This window comes from Zonotrichia leucophrys, chromosome 9, assembly GCF_028769735.1.
Source record: "Zonotrichia leucophrys gambelii isolate GWCS_2022_RI chromosome 9, RI_Zleu_2.0, whole genome shotgun sequence".
In the NCBI taxonomy this organism is placed as follows: Eukaryota; Metazoa; Chordata; class Aves; order Passeriformes; family Passerellidae; genus Zonotrichia; species Zonotrichia leucophrys.
The window spans coordinates 17,648,844-17,673,601 of NC_088179.1; the positions used below are offsets into that span (position 1 = coordinate 17,648,844).

The window sequence follows — 24,758 nt, forward strand, 5'->3', positions numbered from 1 at the left end:
GCTGACCTTGTCATTTGAAGGAGCCAAAACAGAACAGTGACCCTGTGCCTGCATGCTGGACTCATATGATGGGAAGAACCGCTAAGTTTGAGCCTGGCTTGTCTCAAGATGCCTGGAGTTTTTGCTTGACTTCAGGGTTCCATTAATAGATGATGCATGTGTGTAAATCCTCCCTATGCCTCCAAAAAACCTTGATGCAGAGCTTTAGAAAAATGGAGATAAAAACTTAATACCTTAGGTTATTAAAATCTCAGCACTTCTTTTACTGCAGAAGCTTTTTGCACTATCTACTAATCCTTTTCCTCCATAAAACTCCATATCCTGTCTCACAATGTACTTTTCTGTGTTACTGCTAATCTTTTAAATTTGTGCATGTTCTTCAGTAGGTGGACACGAACACAAGCACTGTGGGAGCATTGCACTTGGGGGATGCTGGATGTGCTGCCTTCAGCTGCAAAGTCAGGGTAAGAAAAGCCTCCTCCACCCATGCCCACCCCACCAGCACCATCAGCACCTCAGGGCAGGGCAGGAATTGCAGCAGGGGCACAGGGGAGGGGAATTTTAACAGGGCTTTCCTACCAAAACCAGGATGACACACATGCAGAAACCAGCATCTCTCAGAAACCACCTCATTCTGCAAATGGTGAATGCTCTCTGCTTGTTCAAACTGCTCCTTCATCTCTGCTCTGTGAAAGTGAAACAAGCAGGGAGAGAACTGTAAAGGCCAGTGCTACAAAGCTACAGGTTGTGTTGACAACACTTACAGGTTCACAGTGTCAGCTTTAGTTTTGCTCAAACATAAAAAAGAGAAACTTGCCATCCCTTTCCTGAGATAAACCCCACCATAGTATTTTTCCATTCAAGGATTTTTTTAAAGAGAGAAAATAGTAATGTTTGAATTAAGCTCTGTATGCACATGGAAATAATTTTTAGAAGCTTTGTTGGCAGGCCAAGTGCAAAACAGAAATTCACTCTAAGTAAAGTCCTTCTCCCTGTAGAAAAGAACATTGTTCTGCTTATTCACATAGAGAACATCTGATGCCTTTTTCTGTACTTTTATTTTAAATGAAAGTAAAATGCTTGCAATAGTAAAAATGCAGTGGTTGATCGTGTGCTAAACTCAAAGAACTGTTTCTCATCTAGAGATGAGACTTTTCTGCAGAGAAGGAACACCTCAAACTCCAATTTATGTATTAAAAAAGCAGTTAACTGTCAAGAATATGGGAGAAAGTAGGAAAAAAACCAAAGCCTAGAATTTGTGTGGGATAAGATATGAAACCACAAAAAGTCTTAGAATGCCAGTGCCTGCAAACAGACAGCTGTGGCATGGCCAGACACATACAGGACAGCTTAGGTCCGGTCTTATCTTTAAATCATTTGCATCTTTCCTCTTCTCTGCCTGTGTCCATTATGTCTCCTGCTGAAATAAGAAGCAAAGGAGATACAGGTACAGCCAGGACAGTGTTCTTCAGTGTTTGGGTGCTGCTCTTTTCTGCTTCAAATGCAGCTGCCATCTCCTCTGCTTTTGTTTCACTTTATCAGTAGCAGAGGAGCTCACATCCTCCAACACTTAGTGAGAAGAGAGTTTGTCCCTCTCTTGGGCCCCAGCTTTATTATCAGAACTGTGAGAGAAGGGCTTAAAATGCTTGTCCAGCATTTTCATTTGTTGTGCTGTAATGTGGCTGCTGTAGTTGCTGAATATGTAGATTTAGAAGTAAGTTTCTAAAGCAGGGCTAGGGAGGTATTCGTGTTAATCCCATTATCTGATAAACGGATTTTTGAACACACCTCCCTCCATCCTGCATTAATAACTATCCCTCAGTCACACCAGGAAATTAAATTTAAAGGCTTGTGAGAAGTTGATGGACCATATGTTCAAAATCATGGAATTAAACAAAACAAGTTTACAGAAAGTTGCAATGTTATCAGGATCTTATCCCTCACTCTCTCCTGCCAGCTCCCCATCTTTCAAAGTCACCAATTACACCTGCTGCTCATTTCTGCCCATCTGTTGAATGTGCTCCCCCATGCAACTTATTTACCCTGAAGTGTGCTGGAAGCCAAGCAACACAAGATCTGACTTAGATTCAGATTCTGCTCCAAAGCTGGACACTGGCTGCTGGTCCTGAGGAAGCCATTCATTCTTTATCTTCTTCTGAAGCACACCAAATCCTATGAGATAGGCGGTAAAATTTGCATTTTACTCTAATATCTCTGCATGTTATCAGGATTTTTCCATCACATCACTGTGAAGGATGGCAAAGAAAATCTTTTGCAGCCCAGACAACCAGTTGCTACTGAAACCAAACCTTTTACTTCCAGGCCATCAGCAATGCAGAGCTCTGGTTTTCATTTATCTGTACTGAATGGATATAAAGACTGGACTTAGAGTATCCTTATAAATATGTATTTCCAAGGAAGAAACTAATCAGTGCCCTCTGAATATTTATTATCAGAGCTATAGATTACTTCGTTGAAAATCCACGATACCATAGATTGTAGTGCCACAACAAAAGGACCTTACATCATCAAGGATGTGAGGACAATGTACACAGGATTTTGGGAACAGCTGGAGTACAAACCTGTTATCTGCCCTGTATCACCACACTGGCAGGCGTGGGTACAGGAGAGGCTTGTAGCACCCACTGCCAAAGCAGGGGCTCTGGGAAGCAGAGCTCACAGGCCAGGGAGAACCACCATAACCTGCTTTTCCAGAGAAGCCAGCACAGTCTGCCTGTGGGGTCAAAAGAGGGAAAGAGACCATAGGACAGTGTTCCATATGGCCAAGGGGCAGCCACCTCAGCCAGGGGGGAGAGGGAAGGTGGAACCAGCAAGTGACACACTCAGCACTTGAGATGTGAGAGTCCCACAGGGTGTCCCTGTAGTGACAGGCCACACTCTGTGGAGAGAGGCATCTATTCCTTCCCTGTCACCCATCTTTTGCTTTTGATGGGCAAAAGAGATCATTTGGCTTCTTTTACTCTCCACAGATAAATTCTTGGGTCCTGAGGTTTTCCATTGCCCTTGGCTGGAGCCCACAGTTAACACCAGCACACTTGTTTTTGTAACCCATTTGACCAAAGAAGGAAAAAGTCAACTCAAGTCCCACCAGTCTCAGCTCTAAGAGCGTGGCAATAAAGAGGCACTCGCTTTCCAAATCAAGCAGAACCAGCTCAGCTGGGGGGCTCAAGTCCAGACTTGCAGCCTCTGAAGGAGTCTGGCCTTTTGCCTCGCCAGAGCATTTTAAATGAGACTGGCTGCTCTTTGTTACCAGGTGGGAACTGGGAGCGCGGGCACCTCTTCCCGTCTCCAAGTGAGAACCCTTTGAAGACTGGTGCCAGCCCTGCCGAGAGCCGGGGTTTCTGAGGGCAGCTCGGCTTTTGGGCTGGAGCGGGGCCGGGTACGGGAGGCGGGATGGGTGCGGGAGCCGGGTCCCATGAGGGAGCGGGGCCCGATGAGGGAGCCGTGCAGTGCCCGCCGCCGTCGCTAGAGGGAGCTCCAGGCTCGGAGCTCGGCTCTGCCTCCCGCTCCAAGTGTCACCAAACCCCTTCTCTTCCCTCCTCCACGAACCAGGTACATGGAATTAATGCGGCATTTACAGGCTCATTCGCGAAATGTAAATCTGCTCCTTCGCTGCAGGTTTGCAACACAGCAGCTACAAACTCTTTGGGGAGCTGGGCACACTGAGAGTAAACTGAGATATGCACCATTTCACTGGGTATTTCCTGGGAATGTCTTCAAGATATATTGTATTTTTGAGCCGAATTCTGTAATTGGTGTAAAAAGTATTCACAGCCTAAGCTTGCAAAGAGAGGCTCAATAAGACCCCATCAATTTTTGAAGGCTAAGATTTTAAAAACGTAGCTACCCATCACATACAGCTTGCAACAGAAACACACTTCTGAAATAAAGTGCCTCCACTGATTTTGTGTGACTGGCTTTGAAGGGGGGCTGTATAACACCAGAATATTTCAGTCACAAAGGCAGGGAGGCACACATCACCCTTTCACAGAAAAACACACGGCAGCTTTGGATTCCTGCAGCATCGTCAGTGCAATCAGTGCCCAAAACATTGCAACAGGTAAGCAGGGCAGTTCAGCAGAAACACCCCTTGACTCCTGAGACCAGGAAAATACCACCAAAAAAAAAAAAAAAAGACCTAATTGTGTTGCAGTGGGATTTAAACGCCAAGCAGCAAAACCCCCCAGGGAACAGCATCTGCTGCGTGGCAAGCACAGCCTCCAATTCAAGTGGCACTGAGGCAAAGAAATCAAAACCTGCAAGCACCTGTGAAGGCAGGGATGGTTGGCAAGGGCTGCTCGTGGGGCTGGGGACCAGGCAGGAGAATATTTTTCACTTTAAGTGTTTCTAGCAGGTGATGAAGCTATAAAAGCTACTCTTCTGGTATGAGCAGTGGTACCTTTCCCAATTTTGCTGGCCCTCCTGAGGGAGCTCTGATTAGCCAGTTTTGTTCAGTCACTGCTGGAGTTAACTGTTTATGAAGAAGTGAAATACCTTGTTTTCTACTGTCTCTTCCTACAAAAAAATACAAATCCATGGACTTCTTTGGGGGACTGCTTAGAAACAGTTGACCTTGAGGTACTTTCTGCATTTATTTATCTTAAAGTGACTCACAATTCTATTAATATATTACTAATAATATATTATCATTATTCAGTTAATCCAAAGCAGTACATATGGTGCAGAAAGCAGCAGAGGCAGGCAGTCTGAGAAAGAGCTGAGAAATGTCTGAGAGGAAGGAAATTCCCACCACTAGCCTATCTGCCATGCCAAGCCTGTGCCTGTATAGATGCAAAGCCATGGGCATTCCAGACAGCTCATGATTCACTTGTTTATAATTACTGCCAGCCTTTACCGGAAAAAAGGGGGGTTGTTTTCCTTGAGGGCTATATACTCCAGCTCTGGCTCCTCACCTGAGCAGCTGCAGCTAAAATGAAGATCAGGGAGAGATTCTATCCCAACTCTGGGAAGATCCCAGCCAACTCCAAGCTGATGTCCTGAACATTACTTAGCCAACCATTAGGGACAATAAATCCTCAAATCAGACCCAATAAAAAAAAAACAAAAAAAACAAAAATCAGACCCTGCGCTTAATAAGAAAGGGTTATCTGCTGCTAACCCTGGCTGACTGCTCTCCACAGGGCAGAGTAGATGTGCCATCAGGAGGGAGGTGGGAAAGAACAGCCTCCCTTAGTTCACACAAGTGCAGCAGAGCTCATTATGTGCCCTGCTGCCTATTGCTGTGAGAGGTTAGAAATACTTCCTTATTTCCCCTGCCCTCATGCACTTGCTGCCTTCCCCATTCTGTTTATTTTGTGCCACCAAAGCAATGACAATCAGCCATGTGAAGCACTATTCCCTTATTCCCCAGCCTCCTTTCTGAGGTGAGCACAGTCCTGAAAACAGCAGCAACTTCCAAAATTTTAAAAAAGAAAAGAAAAGAAGAGAAAAAAAGGAAGAAAAATTACTGCCACATCAATTTCTATTCAAATCACTTGGCACATTTCTCCAGTTCTTTTGCTGGAGCCCAGGGTTCACTTCCAGCTCCCCAGCCTTCAATACCTCGGGACAGTGAGTGCTGGCACAAACTGAAACCTGGTGACCTCCCTTTGAGAATATTAAGTCTTGCTGGAGTTTCTGTGAGGTTAATCGATTCCACTCAGCCCTCTCTTGTGAAATCCTCGGACAGGAAAGAATAAGAAGATAAAAAGCCAAGGGAGATTTTCATGCAATCCTTATAGCCTCAAGATTGCTTTGGTTTTTAATGGTGTTTGTCTCAGTTTCACCATCTTTGGAAAGTATGCTGCTAGATACTCAAATTACTCCTTAAATAAAACCCCCCAAGTACTGAACTGCAGTTTTAATTTGCCAAGACCACCCAGTCTGTGCCACATTTGAAGTACCAACAGCAAATTACAGTGCAAGAGCATGTGAGTTACCAGAACCACTTGAGATCCCAAAACTTTGTGAAGAGACAGATTTACCTTGTACAGCCTGGCACACAAAGAGCATTGAGTGCAAAGAAATTTGAGTGGTTATAGACACATGGAAATTGGCATGTTAAACACTGGCCTATGGAGCCATACAGGCAACACTGAGCCTGATCAAATTGCCAAACCCTCTTTGCCACAATTTCTGTGACTGGGCGCTCACAAATGCAGTTTTGCTACTGAAAGGTCCAAACTCATTGGTTTGCAGCAGCTGGAGCTCAGTGGTGCCCCTGCATTTTCCTGTAGCTGATGGGAAACATGGACTGGCCTCTGGACTTTCCTCTTGCTCTCTCACGTTGTGAATTGCACCACGACTGGGGCAGTGGTGGATCTTTGTCTAATGTGGACATTTCACATGTGGCAAAAGCAAATGCTACATCAGTGAAATATAGAAAGAAACAAAGTGCTAAAGTCCCCTTGACTCCTCCCTGAGTAAACTGGTCTCCAAAAGCCTGTTCCACCAGGGCACTGCTCTGGTACCAAAGCTTGGCCACACCTTGGGGTGTGTACAGCACTGCGCACAGGAGCGCTTGAGCTGTGCACACGCTTGGGCTGGGCTGGCCACTGTCCTGCTCAGGGCCAGCAAGGAGCACCAGTGCCCTCAGGGCCCAGCATTTACAGGGCTGTGGAACACACAAGGCATCCTTGAAAACAGCAGATCTCACCAAAAGGATTTTTCTGCTGTGAAACCATCCCCACTGCAATGTCTGCACCTCACCTCACCTCACTGTGATCAGTGCTGCTTTGATTTGGTCAGGATCACTTTATCCTGCAGGTCCCCAGCCATCCCAGCAGCAGCAGGATCCATATGGAATAACTGGGCAAGGACTGCTGGCACAGCCCAGCTCTGCACAGCACTCAAATCCCTAAATAGCAGCATGAATAAAAATAGTTCAGTGTGGACATTTAAAAACCAAAATGGGGTAGGAATATATTTAAATCAAGAGGTAGTTTCTGAAATGCAGAGTGATTCCTAATTATTTGCCACTGTTCATGAGGTTGTACTGAGAGATGCTATTTCACTTCATCACTTTTAAAATGCTACACAAACATCACACAAATAACTGACATTTTGAGCAGCAATCTTTCCATTCTTTCATTAAAAAAAAATCTTCATTTTTCTTCTAGGTTACAGACACTGATTAAGAGTGCTATATAATCTTTGGATTCATCTGTCCAACAATCATCTAATTAATTAATCATTGGTAATTAAAATGACCTCCTTTTGACTGATACCTGATCTCAGAAAGGTTCAAAAGAAACTTGACACATGTTGTGTCATGTTCCAGCATAACCCACTACAGGTATTTTATCATGTTATGCCACATCTGGTTTCCAGAGAACAAAATCAACTGAGGAACAAATTGAAGGAGGAACCAGTTGCACACATATCAGATCTAACCAGTTCAAGTATCTGGCAACCTACAGGAGCAGGTGAACTTCCAGTGTACTTGTAGGACCATCGTTAACCCCAGAAACAAAATTGGTTTTGGATATTTCTACGCAGGGACATCTGATAACAGCATATTATCTGTGCAATCCCTGCTGTACTTGGATGCTACGAGAAACCTCTTTAGAGAAAACCTGACTAAATTTTAATCTCAGCTAAACTGACAAGAGAGATGAGCATCCCTCATATTTTGCCTGTACAAATACTGAAAGCCTGTGAACATTGATTCTGAGATGTGCAGACTATGAGGAAATGCATGGTCTGGCCATCCTACACCTCCTGTGATTTTCTTATCTTACATGGCATCTGCAGACTGACCCACAGCCCCTGTGTTGTAGCTCCTGGTCACTGCAGTGATGAGGGACAAAGGATCCCAGGTGGTTCAGATGAAACACCACCATGAAAATCTCAGTTCCCCAACCACAGTAAATAATGCTGTGCTGGGAAAGCTGCCACCCCCATCCCATGGGCAGTCCAAGCCTCAGACAAAGAAATCCATGTGCTGCAATGACTGAGGGCACCTGACTCTCATTTGCCTTTTCTAGGTGTTTCCTTCTCATAGACCCACCAATGCACAGCTCTGACTTCACTTTTAAAACTGATTAAAATGCAGCAATAGCATTTACTTCTTTCTTCATGGGTATTTTGTCAATTAGAGGAGGAAAAGCATTTTTTGGGATTGGTAGCTCAGCTACAGAGTTGGAGTCCTGCCCTCCTCACAGCAGCACAGTTGAACATTTCCATTGAGTATGGAAATGGCTGAAAACAGAAATAAACATTTTCTTTTTTTCTGAGGCTAAATAGGAGCTTTTAAAAACAAACATGGAACAAGTGAACCAAGGGGTTTTGGGGCAGAAAATCTATAGAATATTATAAGTTGTAGGTGTCCTTCCAATGGGATATTGGTTTTCAGTATATAATTAATAACGAGAAAACTGTATCCTGACTTTGGGGTCTGCATCAGCATCCTGGAACAAAAAGGACCATAAATTAGCATCAATTATGTATTAAAGTTCCAATTAACCTGGCTGACACTGATATACTTTAACAAGGTACACTTAGATAAAAGAAGCAACTCTCTAATTACTTGGAACGGGACCTCCTGACCCATTCTGCTCTTTTATCCCAATGCCAACCTAATGAGGAAGGAAGTGTGAGATAGGAAACTGTGCAAAGCTGTAGCACCACAAGATGCCCCTCGGGAAATAATTTTACCTTCTTACTAATGATTAACACTTTATTGCTCTCAGTGCCTTTTAGCTGTTTTCAGAAGAAGTGGTTTTGAGGCTGAAATTGCTAATGTTCATTTTAATGTGGAAATCTGCCATCTAATGAAGGTCCTGGACACATGCTCCTTCTCATGTCATACCACATATGACACACCACATACACAAAATTTGTGGCACCTGGGGTTGCTGTACACAGATTTAAAGTGTGGTCCTTGACATGAGAAATCTTGGTTCAGACCTGAGCAATGATTGCAGTTAATTTTACACCTTAACCACAACAGTTGGTTTAAATGTATTTTTCAGCACTGAAATTTTGTTCAGAGATCAAGGGCAAAAGGTAGACTGATGTAAAACCTGTGCTGCCTGTAGGGAAAGCAACACCAAGGTGAGGGTGGAACCAGGAAGGTGCTTATGGAGCATCTAATAAGCCACAACTTTTTTCTTCCTTTCTAAGTTCCTTGAAATCAGATAACTCCAGATATTATGTCCAGGGAATAAATCCAGAGGCATCTCCTCTCCCTTACCAAACAACAGGTGGTTATAGAGTGTCCAGTCCAGCAATCTGCTCTTGTTCTCTTCTGTTCAATGCTCAACACTTCTACTCTAGACTGACCCACCAGACTTTAAACATATGCAGTTATGCAAAGGGCCAAGAGAGCTGGGTTTTTTCTGGTGTCATGTTTTTTTAAATCACTCAAAAATGTTTTACTCCTCCACTGAAGAACAGCTCCCTAAAGCAAGGCAATTCCTGAAATGAAAACTTCAGAATAACTAACTTGTCTTTGAAGAACAATCTTTTGCCAGTGCCAATTCTTTATGTCTTGTTATCAGCAGATAAAATAGTTTGAAATTAGTAATGATGCTGACCCCCTGTTAGTGGTTTTCCAGTGCAATAGAGTTGGGAGTCTTGGCTTTCACACTTGATCTCCCACTAGCCACACAAGTCTGACTTCTGTCCTTTGGGAGAAGAGGTGTTGGTGGAATCCATCAAAGGCACCTCCTAATTATAGTCACAGTCTTCAAAACTCAGAGGGAAGCAAACCCATCACTGAGATTTCAGCTGGATGATTCCTGCAGCAAGAGCTTTCCTGAGCCCTTGCAGTCAAAGGTTATCTCCCACCTAAGCCATGTCAAAATTTAAACTTAAACACATTGGGTCATGCTCTTCCCTATATGGAATTTCACTGCAAAGGGAGAGCGATTTTCCTCCAGTGTTGCTGAAACACACAGCACTGGAAGAGAATTTCAGCAGCTCCAAGCCTGGAATCACAACTCCTTTCCCAAACTATTGCTGTTGGATATAATGTGCTCCATTTGCAAAAGCAACCAGCAGACAATTCCCCAAATGACAGCTTCTACAGCAAGACCTTCAGAATTCCTTTGCTTTAGTTGGGAATTTTGTCGCTATCATTTTCCTCCTAACTTTGAGCAATCCTTCCAAAGCCAGCAGAGAATGAAGACAAACCTAAAAGAAATTCTTTAGTTGCTAAAAGGGTCAGAGTAAGGTCATCTGCAAGATTTGAACAGTTCATCGATGCCCCAAGCTAACACTGCCATGTGCATTATTCTCCTCCCCTGCATTTTCTGCAGGAATATGTCTGGATCATTCAAGTAGTTTGTGAAGATTGAAAAAAGTTATACAATCAATTTTGGCCTTTTGTGACATCCCCAGCCACTTCAGTAAGCCCTTGTGGAAAAAGGCCCATCCACAGTTCATACGTGTGCACACCCCTTGATCCAGCCCCATTTAAACCAAGGTCTGGCTGAAACATCAGTGGGAATTGAATCAGACTGACACACTATTATATGTGCACCATAGGGGACTGCCTCATAAGTCTCTTGTGGCAAACATGCTACTTATACAGTATCCCATTCAGATAAGTGACCTACTTATTGGTTGCATGTTGTAAGCTATTTTGGAGAGAGCAATGTGATCCTTGCTGTTCTTTGCTTTGAGTAAACTTTAGCCTTTGGGTATAAGAAGAGGGAAATTTGACATCCATGTAATAGAGGACAGCCATATACATTCAGAGTGGGATTTTCAAAACCATTCATAACTGCAGAAAGGAGAAAAAATAAACTCACAAAGCTTTGATTCTCACAGGAATACAGCCACTTCAGTAAACATCTAGGTGGCTTTATTCTCTATCACACAGGAATGGGCCTAAGTCCTGGGAAAATTAGACAATTATTTGGTATTGCATGGTTGCAGGTATACAGGAACATTAAGGAGTATTGCCATCTCTATTTCTTACCGCTTGAAGGGAAAAAGTCCAGTTTTATTAGACTATTACTAATCTGAAAAAGGATAAAGGACAGGACTTCAACATTTTTTTGCTAGTTTGTGCTATTGATTAAATATGTCCATCATCTTCTCTGCAAGACTTTGCGTGGGAGTGAAGAGATGTGAAACCCACCATAGAATATCCAAATTAAAACACCCTTTTAAAATGACACAGAGAGGGGGAAAAAGTGTTGTTCTTGAGATCTTATCTCTTTCCCTTCCAGCTTTACCCCTCCATAGCTTTATGCAAAGCAAGCTGCAGGAAGAGCTGTCCTTATCAGCCGGGTTACCCTGGCACACGTGCCTCAGCACGGGCTGTCAATGCATGCACACCCTGGCTCCCAGTTCAGATGACTCCGTCCACTGGTGAGCAGCTTGTGAAAGCCCTTCAAAGCTCTTCACTGAGCCAAGGGTGACAGTTTACTCAATCTTTTGTAGCTCCTCTGACCCTGCCTCGTTCAAAGGAAAGCTTTTTTTTTCCTTCCTAATTCCTCCCACTCCCTCTTTTAGAGGAATGAGAGAAAATTTAAGTGCTCTGCTTTGACACTCAGCTTGCTGCTTGCGTGCAGTCAGGCCAGCTGCCTCCCCAGATCTCCACTGCATTGTCGATATGCTCCTCTTGTGCCAAGACAAAATTTATAAATAGATTTGCCCAGTCAGTAAGCCCTTTCTCTTTAGAAAGACAGGGATTCAGGCAAAAAGAGGATTATTGATAACATGCAACATCTTTATTATAGCAGAGACTGCTACTGCTACTATAGTTAAGGACCTGTCAGCATTTCTATTGTAAGATTTTTTTTTTTTTTTGGTGCAAGGGTTTAACTTGGCAGTAAAAATTTAAATACACTTGAAGCTGGACTTTTTCTTGCAAGAATTCAGCAAAAGTGTTAGGCACAGGGCTCTCTCCTCTCCCTAATTAGCAGTGAATTCAATGAGTTTTAGAGCTTCTCTTGTGAATATGCCTCTCCTGTTTTCTGAGCAGTGGTGAGTAACACCTGATCCACCATCACGTATTATAGAGCAGAGAGAAGAGCACAGGGCAAACAGAGGGCCAAATCCTGCTCTCATTAGTCATGGTGCTTGAATAGCATTTGGCCATTACAGGAACACAGTTTTGGCTAACTTCCCATATTTTCATCTACCAAAAAAACAGCAGAGGGAGATGCTAAAAAAAGTCCTTTCAAAATCATCTCATTTAGGTAGTTAATTTTCCTTGCAATGCATGCTGGTAGGACAGCACAATCTGCCAAGGGATGAATGTGTCCTGGGAGTCACCAGCCCCACCCCTCTCCCCTTGTAGTCTGTGCCTCTCTTCAGCCTCTGGCAAATTGCCTAATTCTGCTCTGCCTCAGTTTCAGGGTTCAGGATGGAAAACAGTAAAACCCACACAAATGGTTTTGCACACAGAATTCATTCTGCTGCAGCTCAAGCACTTTCTGGCAGGAAATAATCCAGCTCCCTTGGACTTCAGCAGTAATTAGCCCGAGTGCAAAGCCACAGCTTGTTACTGCAGAGTCCCTGGCAGCCCCAGACTTGTGTAACTTCAGTAGTCTTGAGGACAGGACTGCTGAAATACTGCAGTGTGCACACAAGGGTTTCATCAAAATAAGGCCATCTTTGCTTTCAACCCTGCTCACAGACACATGCAAGTAAGCAGCAATGTGTCCTCTGATCAATTTTCTCCTCTTCTTCAGGTTTAAAAGAGGAGGAATAAAGTATTCGTGCATTTCATAGTATTCACATCTTCTGGGGAAAGAAGAAAAACACCAGAGGGGTATGTTGAAATTCAGCCACTGATATTTGCTAAGATTTATGAAAAAAAGAGTGGTAAATTGACTGGGGGCCTGCATGGAGGAGTGGGATGTATTTTCCTTTGCCTTGCTTCTCCCTGGGATGCTGCATGTCTTTTTCTCACAACCAATACAACAGAACATTTGCTTTAAGGATCTGAACAACTTTGCTCCCTCTCAGCCTGAAGTTAAACCCTTAATATTAGGAGAATGTGGGCCTTTCTCAGGGTGCTTTAAGCCCAGTGTATGTTACATAAAATCCTTTACACACACGGCACAAAACATTCTTTGACTTGTGTCTCTCAACATTTGTATTTGTGGTCAACTGAGTAGTAGCTTTTGTGTGCTGATTCCTACAAAAGAATAATACTGGTCTGTTTTTTCTGTTGACAAGATCTTCAAATCCTACTGCCCCTCTGACACATTAAAACAGTGCATTTCTGTCTACTTTTATTTTTATGATATGAGGATTTAGCTAAGACTTTGACACCATGGAAACTAGACACAGGACACGATCCTGTTCTATCTAAATATATCCCCCAACTTTCAATCATGCTTGCCTCCTTTATATTTCATGAAAACTGCTCTTTACCTGCCTCCATGTAGGCAAGTTTTTGGCTAGCAGGATAACCTTGAGCCCACCTTTAGCTTTCATCACCAGCCATAAACACTTCAAGAGAGAATCACATGCCCTGAGTGGAGGGGTGGCAATACAAGAAAACTGGCCCTGAAATGCCATGTAGCATCATGGAGGTAATTCTCAAAGAAATTGAATGTTAAATGGAAAGCAACTTTTAACCCTCCTAAGTGCCAAATGCAACTTTAATTAAGCAAAGCAGATAATTTTTTTCCTTGTGCTGTAACAAGAAAGGACTGTCTCTTTCTTAAGCCATCAGCTCCACTGTAGATCTTTGGTATTTTCTATTACTGTCTTTGGGCAGTAGTATTTTATGGCTAGTTACAGGTCACAATAATAACACTCATTTATACCTCTTATCTACAGGACTACAACATTACCATTATAATTTTTTTAAACCACCAAATTATCCCTTTGTTATAGTTCACACAGGTTCTGCTTGAGTAAAAGAGGTGGGAGGGACAAGCCTGAAATGCAATTTGATAAAATCAAATTTCTCATTTCAGTGTGGCATCAGAAAGCTGCACTTCTGAAGACAAAAAGCTATACCTGTCTCTTAAAACCAGCTTTGTGGGCTAATGTGGGTTTTCCTACCACTGTGAAACCAGGATACAAAATTGAGGCCAGGAACTCAGTGTAGTTATTGAGTAACCCAGGTGCAAGTGAGGGCACACACAGCACTCACAATGCAAGATGGAGCTCCCTCTCCATTCCTTTCTACCAGACACAGCAAAAAAGACCAAAAACAAAAAAAATCCCCTCCAAAAAAAGTCAGTATTTCTGCCTACAATGAGCTGAGTGGCTATTTTTGAGCAGCTTGTTTTAAGTGTCAACATGCGTTATTTTGCCTGCACCAGCCAAGTGAGCTGATAGCTGAATGAAGAAGGGAAGACATGCAGGAGGAATTGGAACAAATGTCTTACATTTTTGAGCCTGTCTGTTTTGCCAGTGACCCATAGAGTGAGGAGCTGTGTCAGCTAATCACTCAGCTGGCGACAGACAAATGCCTTGTGCTGACATCTGATGGAGTCCCTACAAAGCACCAGCCTTTCAGGGCTTGGGGCTGAGGCTGAGCCAGAGCCTGGTGCTTCTGCACAGCCCCAACTGTGCAAAAAGTATTCAGATGAATTCCTTAAAGAGCAGGCATTTCTGTTTACTTGGGCATTTTTATCCTAAACCAGTGATGATAATTAACTGATTAAAGATATGACAGTCATCAAAAGCAAGAGCATGTTTTCAAGGACCATGCAACAATAGCTCACTGCTTGTATGGCTTTAATTGTAAAAGCAAATAATTACATCCTTTTCAAGGCTTGAAGAGAATTGCTTTCAACTGTAAACAGAAACTATGAAAATTCTCCAGCACAATACCCATTTTTAAATGGCCACTTTTCCTTAAAAAAAAAAAAGCAAGCAACAGCTGTGTTTCAGGTGCATATTCAGGGAATAATTACTGACATGGACAGTACCCAGATAATCAGATGAGGCTCTGCTCATCATCAGGGTGTCTTGACCCATGGATGGAATTAGCCCACATAATTTTTTTTAAAAAATCACAACAAGGCTCCATATGCCATGCTGGCTACACTGGGAGGAATGCAGATGACCTCAGGACTGAGCCAGTTCCTCTATCATTACTCATTACAAACCAGTGCAATGGCTGGTTCAGTTTTCTTCTTTCCAGTTCCCCTCCCTGCATCTGATAAATCTCATATTCTTTGTGCACTGAGAAATGGAGACTCATTGCAAATTCTGGATGCAAACCATAGAGGAAAGTGTGAAAGTAGCTCTGTTTACCTCACAAACCTTTTATATTCTGATGGATTTTGGTGCCTGGGATTGATCTCTGTATAAGCTGCACAAACAAAACAGAGGTCACAAAGGACCATCCAACAAATAAACCTAATTACTGATACCTTCCACCTGACACAGTCAGCAGAGTTTTTACATCAGCTTTCTTCTACCCCAACTTCTCTGGGATCTGACCCAACCTCCCCTGGAGTGGCAACAGAACCAGATTTAACTGGACTAGAGTTGAATGCATCTTTTTAAACATTAGTTATAACCCATGCAGCAAACAAAGTTTAATATCAAAACTGAAGTGCCTTAAAAGTCAGTTTTTAGCTGCTTACACAGGAACAGGCTTGCCAGCCTGTGAGGTATGAAGTGTATGTGGAGAGTGGAAGTACACCAAAAGTCCCTTTCACATCAGCAATCTTAAGCACTCAGCACTGAGCATTGTTGCTTTGAATGTTTCCAGCTCCTGAAGCAATTCCAGGCAGACATGCTGACAAAAGAATAATTTTATCAGCATATGGCTGATCACAGCATCCAATTCCACCAGTATGAAATGGCCCCGTAGCGCACACCAGCATTTCTGCATACAAGTGGAACAGATGCTGCAGAGATCAATGTAATAACAGTTTAATTAATTTTAGTGTCAAAGTCAAATGCTTCCTTATTTCCAGTTGACATGTCCCTAATTTCATGGTTGGCTCTATAAATTTTGGAAACGGGAGGAGAAATTTGATTTGAGGGTTAAATTCTGCAGAAAGGCCTTAAAAATGCAAGAGAAGCACTTCTTCATAGTATTCATAACCTTGGAGCCATAGTATTGTCCATTGTCCTCACCTTGTTATGAGTGTTTTACAGTCACAGTTTCATTTTCACAAAACACATCCCTTGCTCCAAGCAGTCCTCTGGCACAAAAGCGTAGTAGCATCCTGGAGATCCAACCCTGGAGCAAGATCCCATTGCAGGTGACATATTGGACTAGGAGTTAAGAGACTTGGCTCAGACCTCAATCCGCAAGCAGGGTTTTCTGTTGGAAATCCTGAGAATCTATTCACCCCTAAAAAAATCTCATTGTATCAGAGTGAGATCTTTTACCCACAGTACTGGTCAATGTTGTAGAGCTTCTGCTCCAAAATGGTGTTCAGCAGATGAGCTCGACACATGGAGGAGAGGAAATGTCTCCTTGGAAAATGTTTTTTATATTTCAGGTCACCAATAGCACCAAGCACTCTCTGTATATTACATCAGTGGAAAGGCTGCATGTGCTGCATCTCCCATTATTGCCCTACTGTTCAGCTCCACAAGACACACAGGGGAAAGTCAGCATTTTAAATAAAAATACATTCAACAAGGAAATATGGCACCCTGACATCTGGTCAAGGGAAGTTAAGCAATCTATTAATGAAACAATTCTAGGAGCTATTGACATAGTTGTGTTCTGAGTAGCTTTTGGATTGTCACAACACTGAGAAGAGACACAGGGTGCTGAGAGACTGCTTGCTGCACAAAGTATTATTAAGCTGAAATGTGCCCAGCAAATGTTTATTCCACAGGCAGGAACTACGAGTGCCTGTTGTGGTCACTTAGGCCTGAAACCCAAGATTTCAGCGATTTTGTCTGAATGCATTTGCAGAGCTCTGGGTGACATTCACCAACACAGGCAGCGTCTCAGGTTTCAGCAGGAACTAATCTACCATCCTCCTGCATCTCTCACTTCCAATGACCCAAACTAAAGAGCATCATGCACACCCTGCCTGCTCTGACACTCGCTGGGGTATCACCTCACAATTAGGACTCTGCCTCTCGAGGCATTTCATTAGCAAGAGGCTGCCAGGACTCTGCACACGTTGTCAAACAAAGAGTGCCCTGATCACAGCAGGCACTGCCACAGAAATCCCCCACCCCTCCAGCAGCCTCCTCCCATCTTGAAACAAAGGCAGGTTGAGGGGAGAAGTGATGGGGACGGGAAGAAGGGAAACCTTAACAATGCTTGAGCAAACACATTTGGAATGAGGCTTGGGTTACTACACATGTCAAGGGGATTTTTTTCCTCCCCCTCCTCATGTTGGCAAACTGTTGATGACCACAGGCATGGAGGGCTCTCAACGGGGGACTAGCAGATACCAGAGGCAAAAGGACCTGGGGATTCCTTGTGCAAAGGAGAGCATCTGACAAGGCACATCCTCTGGGTGCTTTTGTTCGAGGGCTATGCTTCACTAACAAATCCTGTTGCACTAAGATTGCAGGCTGCAGATATCCTAACAAAAACAAACCCAGGGTACTACCTTTACAGCCAAATGATTTCAGGGAAGAGCTGTTAACAGCAGGATGACAAACACCACAGTCCTTGAGCTCATGTGTGCAAATCTGGAACAACTGCTTGCGTTAGGATATCACACAGAAAAATCCCACAAATCAAACACGGTAATACCAAGTGCTTGTATAGCATGTTTTACCTGCAGCTCTTGGAGCGATTACAAAGAGAAATGAAGAAGAAAGGCTCATTACCACCATTTCACAGATAAGGAAACTGTGGCACAGAAAGGAAGTGATTTGTCCTGCAGCCCAGTGGAAGAACAGGGCAGTCGAGTCAAGCCTCTTAAGTCCCAGTCCGATGCCCTCTCCCCTGAACTATTGTAGCTGACTCTGACCCTGCAGGAACTTCACATTTGTCATTATGCTTTACACCTTGATCATGAGGCTGGGTGTCTTCAAAGCACTGCCCTCAGCTCCTTGGCCAGGAGAGGAAAAAGCTCCCATGTACCTAATCAAATATAATTGCCATTCCCAGAGAAAAGAGATTCCTTCTCAACTCCTCTGGATGATAATTCACCCTGTGTTCAGGTGTAAATGTAATGCTATATGTAAGCCAAGATAAAAGTAGCTCCTCTGACCACTTTTAACTCAACATCCCTTATGCAGTAAATTTCATACACAGCTATTGAAATAGTACCAGAAATTGGCTGTAATTTTGTTGTCTATTAATATAATTTCATACAGCAGTTTTAGAGTATTCTTACTAAAACGTAGGCCTAGGGAAAGCTTGTTTAACAATAAAAGCCTTTCACCTTTAAACACACAGATAGCAGAGAATTAGTTTAACTATTGAACTGCAACTGGGGGACAAGTTTGCACCAAGGCACTGGCCCAGCATCCTTCGAGGCTCAGGTACAGCACTTGTACCCGCTACAGCTGCAGTTGTGTCACACAGGAACAGAGAAATAGCCAGGACAGGAATATGGGTCAAAATCAGCACTTGAAAGTTAACCTGGAAAACAGTAAATCACCAGTGGGTATTCCAGAGTGTGAGCACAGAGTGCTTGAAAAGAGGGACACTGCCTAACAAGTCTCTGCAGAGTGTCACTCCCATGGTCAGCAGTGTGGGTTTAGGATACAACATGAATACAACCTCACGAGACACACGAGAGCATCCTGGTGGGTAGACAGCAGGTTTCCTCCCTGTGCTGCTACCAAAAGGTCATTACTGTGACCAAGCCACACAGTTAAATTATCAGATGTGAACAGTTAAACAGGGCTAGGGAGGAAGGGATGTTTTTCCCTTAGGTGCCTTGTGTAAACTTAGAGCCTGTTATGCTCTAAAGGTGGCCATAGGTGACTTGTAATCCAGGCCAAAAGCAGAAAATCACAGGATTAAAAGTGGGTGGTCAGATCATTCATTTGACTTGCAGGGGAATAAAACCCCACGATATCTGCTCGTAGACGACAAGCAGTTTTGCAGAGAACAAAGAAATCTCTCTCACAGACAAAATTGGTCTGCCAGGAACTGAGCCCATCTAGCTCCTCACCTCCCCACCACCCTCCCCATATCTTCCCCTCTAAAAGGATCTTTTCTGGGATTCAGGGAATGCGTGTTTATAAAATAGTTCCATTCAATTAGGGCACAGAGTACAGCAGCTTTATATCAGAGGCAACCCAGAGCGAGAGCTCTGTGGAAGTGCAGGTACATGGTAATGATGACAACCCTGCACTGGTTGTAGTGTCATCACCTCTTATTCTTAATCAAAAGGCTTCCAATCCCTTCTCGACGTGTGCACTCGGAAATGAAGGGACTGCTGGAGCATCATTTGAATGTGGCAGCCCTAGATAATGATGAAACGAATAAAAGACTGACTTTTTTGTTTAGGTTTGAGGAAAGATTCAGGATTCCTCTCGTGAAAAGGCAGCAGTTTAATAGCAGTGAGGCAGAAGGGCTTCTCGTTATCCACAGAGCTGCTGCCAGCACAGCACTAATGGCCCCGGCTCGGGCTTCCCCGGAACGCTCCCCGCGCCCGAGGAGCCGTGTCCAGGGGCTGACTGAGACTCCTGGCCTGGGACTGGGGAGCAGCACAGGGCTCAGCTGCATAGGCTTCCCTTGTGGAAGAGGCAGGGACAGTGTTTCTGGGCTGCCCCAAGCAGTGCAAGCCACACAAACCCACAGCTGGCTGGCCAAGTGTGGGGTCTGGGCACCTCTGCCCCCCAACATCATCATGCCCTGCTAGGGAAGCAGCTGCTTCAGCAAATGTGATGCTGCACACACAGAGAGGCCATGTACATCAACTATGGGGCAGGAGGTGCTTGCATGAAGCAGAGGCTTTGGGCAGGCACATAGCACCTCTGGGAAGCAGCCTATTGATAAGCTATATCTTCCCCTACAAGGCTGATTTTGATACTGGATTTGGGTGGAAGGAATGGAAAGCAGCTAAACACATTGCTTCTCCCTGTAGCTCATACACACCTCCCAACACAGCCTTATTAATATCTCTTGACATATATTTTTGCAGTGTCATTTACATACTCCAGGTAGCAGCCACTGTAAGTCTTAGGATCTTTTCTCTGAGGGAGGTCAGGAGCTGTGCTGAATGACCCACTGGATACCTGCTGGTTCCATTTGGGGAATACCAATTCCATGTCAGGCAAGAGCAATAGCAAAGGCCTTTTTGTTTTGTTGATTTAAAAGAACATAATTTCAGAAAAGGAAGTTGATTAGCAAACACTTTTTCAGTGACTTAGAAACCCATGGAAAAAAATTTTTGCTTCTATTTCATTACTGGCCTTTTTGTCTACAAGCAAAGTCTTCACAAAAAAAAAAAAAATTGACATGTACAAAATTGCAGCTATCTTTAGCAATTTGCTCAGCCCTTCTCAGGCATTCACATTTATCTATACCAGAGATAAATACACAAGCCAAAATTCAAAACAACTTCTGTTTAACATCAGCTAAAGTTACTCTGTTCACTGCAGTAACATTTGCCCCAAATGCAGAGCTGGCAAGGTCAATAGTTTCACTTTTTGTGCTTCAGCTACATTAATATAACAGTTTGCCATTTCTCTCTATTACTATATATGTTCAAAGCTTCATGAGCTATCATGAGCAGCCTGATCTCTGACACACAAGACATGTTAACAACAGCTTTTCCCATTCAGAGAGCCAGCAAGGAAGAGAAGTCAGACCTTTCAATGTATGTTAAGTAACAAATATAAGATCTCCATGATGTCCTACATGATGAAACACCTTACAGGAGGTCAGAAAAGGAGGTATGGGGAATCAATACATTTCTTCTCACAGTTACATAGCTGCATACATCACCACTTTTAACTTCACTGTCTTCAATCCAGCCCACTGTGTCCACAAGTAACATCATAGGGACAAGGCTATAGAAAAGCCAAGGACATTATAAATGAACAATGTGGTTATTCAGTGCATACATCTAGGGTTAGGGCACAGTGACCAGCCACATAAAAAGCCCAGAACACTATGAGATTTCACTGCATAGCAATACCTGTTAGTATGAACACCTAATAGGAAGAAACAGCTGATAAAACGAGCTTGCAGAGCATGCACAAGGACATGTGTTTAGTCAAGAGACTAAACGTAGTGAAGCATAAACACAGAACAGATATGTGCATGATTTCAGGATTTCCTCCCCCCTCCTCAATCACAAAACCATAGTGAGTGAATCAGGACATTTGGTTTATGTGGCACAGTGTGGTCTGCAGGGGTGACCCCTGGGACAAGAGGCCAGAAGCTGCCCCAGTACCAGACAGAGCCAGCTCCAAAAAGGACAGCCAAAACTGAGTCCAGCAGCAATGCTGGTGGCACCTCTGCGAAAGCACATCTAGAGAGTAACAAACACTGCCCAACAGCTACAAGAGACAGGAGTGAGAAAAAAGTGCAGAAGAAACAGCCCTGCAGGCATGGAGGCCCATGGAGAAGGCCGTGCCCAAGTAGGTTGTTCCCTGCAGCCCAGGAAGGCCAAGATGGGAGCAGGCAGCCACCCTGCAGCAGGGGCTGTGCCCTGAGGGAAGCTACAGCCCATGCTGGGGCTGCTCTTGAAGAGCTGGTGCCACAGGGCTGCAATTTCTGCCTGCCATGGCAGGGAGCCCTGCTGGGGCAGTGCAAGAGTGGCAAGGACAAAGTGCTGTGAACTGACCACAAATTCCCCCCTCCCATCTCCCTGTGCCAAATATGGGGAGGGGGTGGAAGAATTGGGAATGAAGGAGTGAGGTTGAGTCTGGGGAGCACAGGTAAGGTGGAGAGGGTGTTTTTATTTCCTACTTTCTTTCTCTGTTTTTAAATTGAAAATAGATTAAATTATTTTCCCCAAAGATGAATTCTTTCTGTTTTGTTGGTGATGCTGATTGGCAACTAATCCCCTCATCTTTATCTTCACCCATAAGCTTTACATTTTTTCTTCCCCTGCTCCATTGAGGAGAGGAGCAAGAAAGCAACTTGGTGGGCATCTAGCAGAAAGCTCAGGTCATTCCACCAAAACAGCATGGGGTCCTAAACACTAAAATGCAAAACAAAGCTCCAGAGCTCCCTAGAAAATGAGGTTTACTCCAAAAATATGTCTTAGACCAAGAGAAGTAAAACTATTGTCATAAAAAAAAGGAAGAACTGATTAAAATTCAAATAGCTACTATTTTTTTAAACTGTAAACCAAGTGAATGAATGCATCCCATTCAGTAACTCTTACCTTTTTAAGAATTTCAATGCTCAATTTCTTTTTTTTGTCCCAAATTACTCATGATAATTTCTGACAAAATGCCTTCCATTCCTCCTTTTATAGCCTCTCCTCCATCTTGATACACAGAAAGCGATCCCACCTGTGGGTTAATAAGCCCAGCACCCTCTTTTTCTATTGGTCTGCTTCTTCCTCAGTCATTTTCAACAGAGCAATTAGAAGGCTCAGAGTGCTCTCCATCTGATTTGCAGGTAGCTTGGTGAAATGCACAGTAAGAGGTTGGCAAATAATGTACACGTGAACTTCAGTAGCACAAACTGCTGAGAAAACATTTTAATCATGGATTATAATAACCATTTCAGTTTGAGCTGAGACTGTTTCCTAATCATTTAAAGCTTCATCAGTCATAAAAACATCCATTCACTTGGGTGTGAATTTTATGGAACCCGCCTATGATCTCATAATATATCTCTTATAAACCAGTTGAGCATCAGCCCTGATTATGGACATGGGAAAGATTCAGCAAACACAAGACATGAGAAAACAGACTATATTTTTACTGTGCTTTAGTTATTAGGGGATCAGCTGAAGAAAAGCTTGATGAAAGGCCCTTGTATCCTTAAGTGAATAAAGTATCTCTTCCTATAGCAAACACATTAATGACATTAAAGAGGCTGGGTCTTCTCCTATGTCATCTGACTTTATTGGCATTGATGTGTTTGCTGCTGGAAAAGATACTTCTCTAAAGTGTGATGAGATCCCTCTCTCCCAGCACTGCTGGGTGGGTGCATGCTCTTACCAGGGTAAATGAGCGTCTTGGTTAGCTATAAATTATCTGCAGACAGTTCAGCACCCTGCTTAGCTGTAATCCCCTATTTGGATTAGTATGTTGCTCCAATTGCATGTGCCATTTTGGGTGCTAATGAGTAAAATACAGTGTATTTTACTTACACTGAATAAACATCTTGTAATTAGTGCTAACCCACCTCATTGCAAGGCTGTGTTCTCCCACAGATGCCAGGAGCTATTGCGGGTGGATAATTGCAAGGGCATGTTTTGGCCACAAAACAGCAACTTTACAGCACGATCCTTATAATCACTTTTGACAAAAGTCATGTCATCACCAGCCCCTCATGCTAAGGATCTTCCATGGAAACTCCATTGGGACTCCTGGGGAATAAAGCAATGGGAAAAACAAGATCTTTCTGAAGAAGCCTAAAACTGACCGACAAATGATAATTCTGAGGTATTGAAATGAAACACTTGGGTGGAATTCAGTGAATTACACAAGCCTAAAAATATGCGTATGTCAAAACATCAGATTTATGTAATGCCATGTTCTGCTTCAGAAAATTCCAGTGTGTCTTCTCTAGAGGCAAAATATTTCAAGGCAAAACACTCAGTGCTGTAGAAAGCACCAGCCACAGCAGTTTGCAGTCCTGGTGTGGGCAGTGCTCCCGTGGCAGCTGCAGAGCCAAGCGGTGCGAGCTCCTCAAGGTGCTTCCAACAGGGTGTTAATCCTAAAGCTCAGGGACAGAATTTTAATATCACAGCAGCTAAGCAGCTATTAGTCTCATTGTAAAATAGATGTACTTTAAGTGCACTGTCCTACTTTGTTCTGTCACGAGAAGAGATCAGGAGTGGAACTGTAGCCAGACTTTGCTCACGCTTCGTGCTATCCTTTCTCTAGGAACCATTCTTGGTTTTCCATTATTTCTTTATGAGTGTAGTAAAAATGCTCTGGAGAGGCTCTTGTGTTTTGCAATGCGAATGAGCACAGCTGACCCAAAAAGATTAATTTCAGACTAGTTACTTTATTACTAGAGCAATTATAAAAACTACATTGGGCTTCTGTTTGCTTTAGCTGATGTCTGCTCACTGACACAAGAAAAAAACAGAGGGCAACAGGACAGAAAAAAAGATTTGTTGCAAAGAGGGTCTAAATTCCGTCCAGAGAATTAAACCCCAACGTGTTAAAATAAATTAAACGGGCCCTCTTCAGAGGTGGAGGATCCATAGCCATGTCACAAGAAAATTGTTGGCCATGGGCTCAAAACAAGGTAAATTTGTCACCTTAATTTTCTTACCTCTCAAAGGAAGAAAACAGAAATGCTGCAGCACTGGGAGTTGACTCCTGAAGGGCAGTGGCTTAGCAGCTGAGCCTGAGGAAAGCCCAGCCACCCCATATGGGATAGGAAATCTCCAGCTAAAGCAATGACAAATATACCACCCCTGTCAGCAGATGGTTGTCACCTGTGCTCTAAGACCCAAAGTGAAATATAGTCAGCAGAGGTAATCATCCTGATTTTTATTTTAAAAAATATACAATTAATGGCATAAATGCAGCAGGGCTGCCATTAATATTTTTCTTTACAAAGAATTCCTTGTCCTCCTTTTCAGACAAGTACCCAGTGAGGAATGTTGGGCTACTTCTCTGGTAACTCCCCAGAAAACACTGCTGTCAGCTGCCACAATTCCTGTTTTTCCCCCTTGGTGGGACACATGGCATGGAGGAGGCTGGAGCAGAAGCTGCAGGAGTGGGGTGTCCTCCTGCAGAAAGAGCGGAACACCAGCCCCTGGAGCCCCTCACTCTGCTGT

The 24,758-nt window shown here is 43.5% G+C and overlaps 1 long non-coding RNA gene across 1 annotated transcript in view; it reads right to left on the minus strand.

Annotated features, from left to right (window-relative positions):
* Nucleotides 1-22,220, minus strand: part of LOC135451881 (uncharacterized) — a 44,503-nt gene extending 22,283 nt beyond the window's left edge. The window contains exon 1 of the long non-coding RNA XR_010441450.1: nt 22,173-22,220. This is a non-coding gene — a long non-coding RNA (uncharacterized LOC135451881). The remainder of the gene's footprint in view (nt 1-22,172) is intronic.
* Between the last annotated feature and the right edge of the window lie 2,538 nt (nt 22,221-24,758).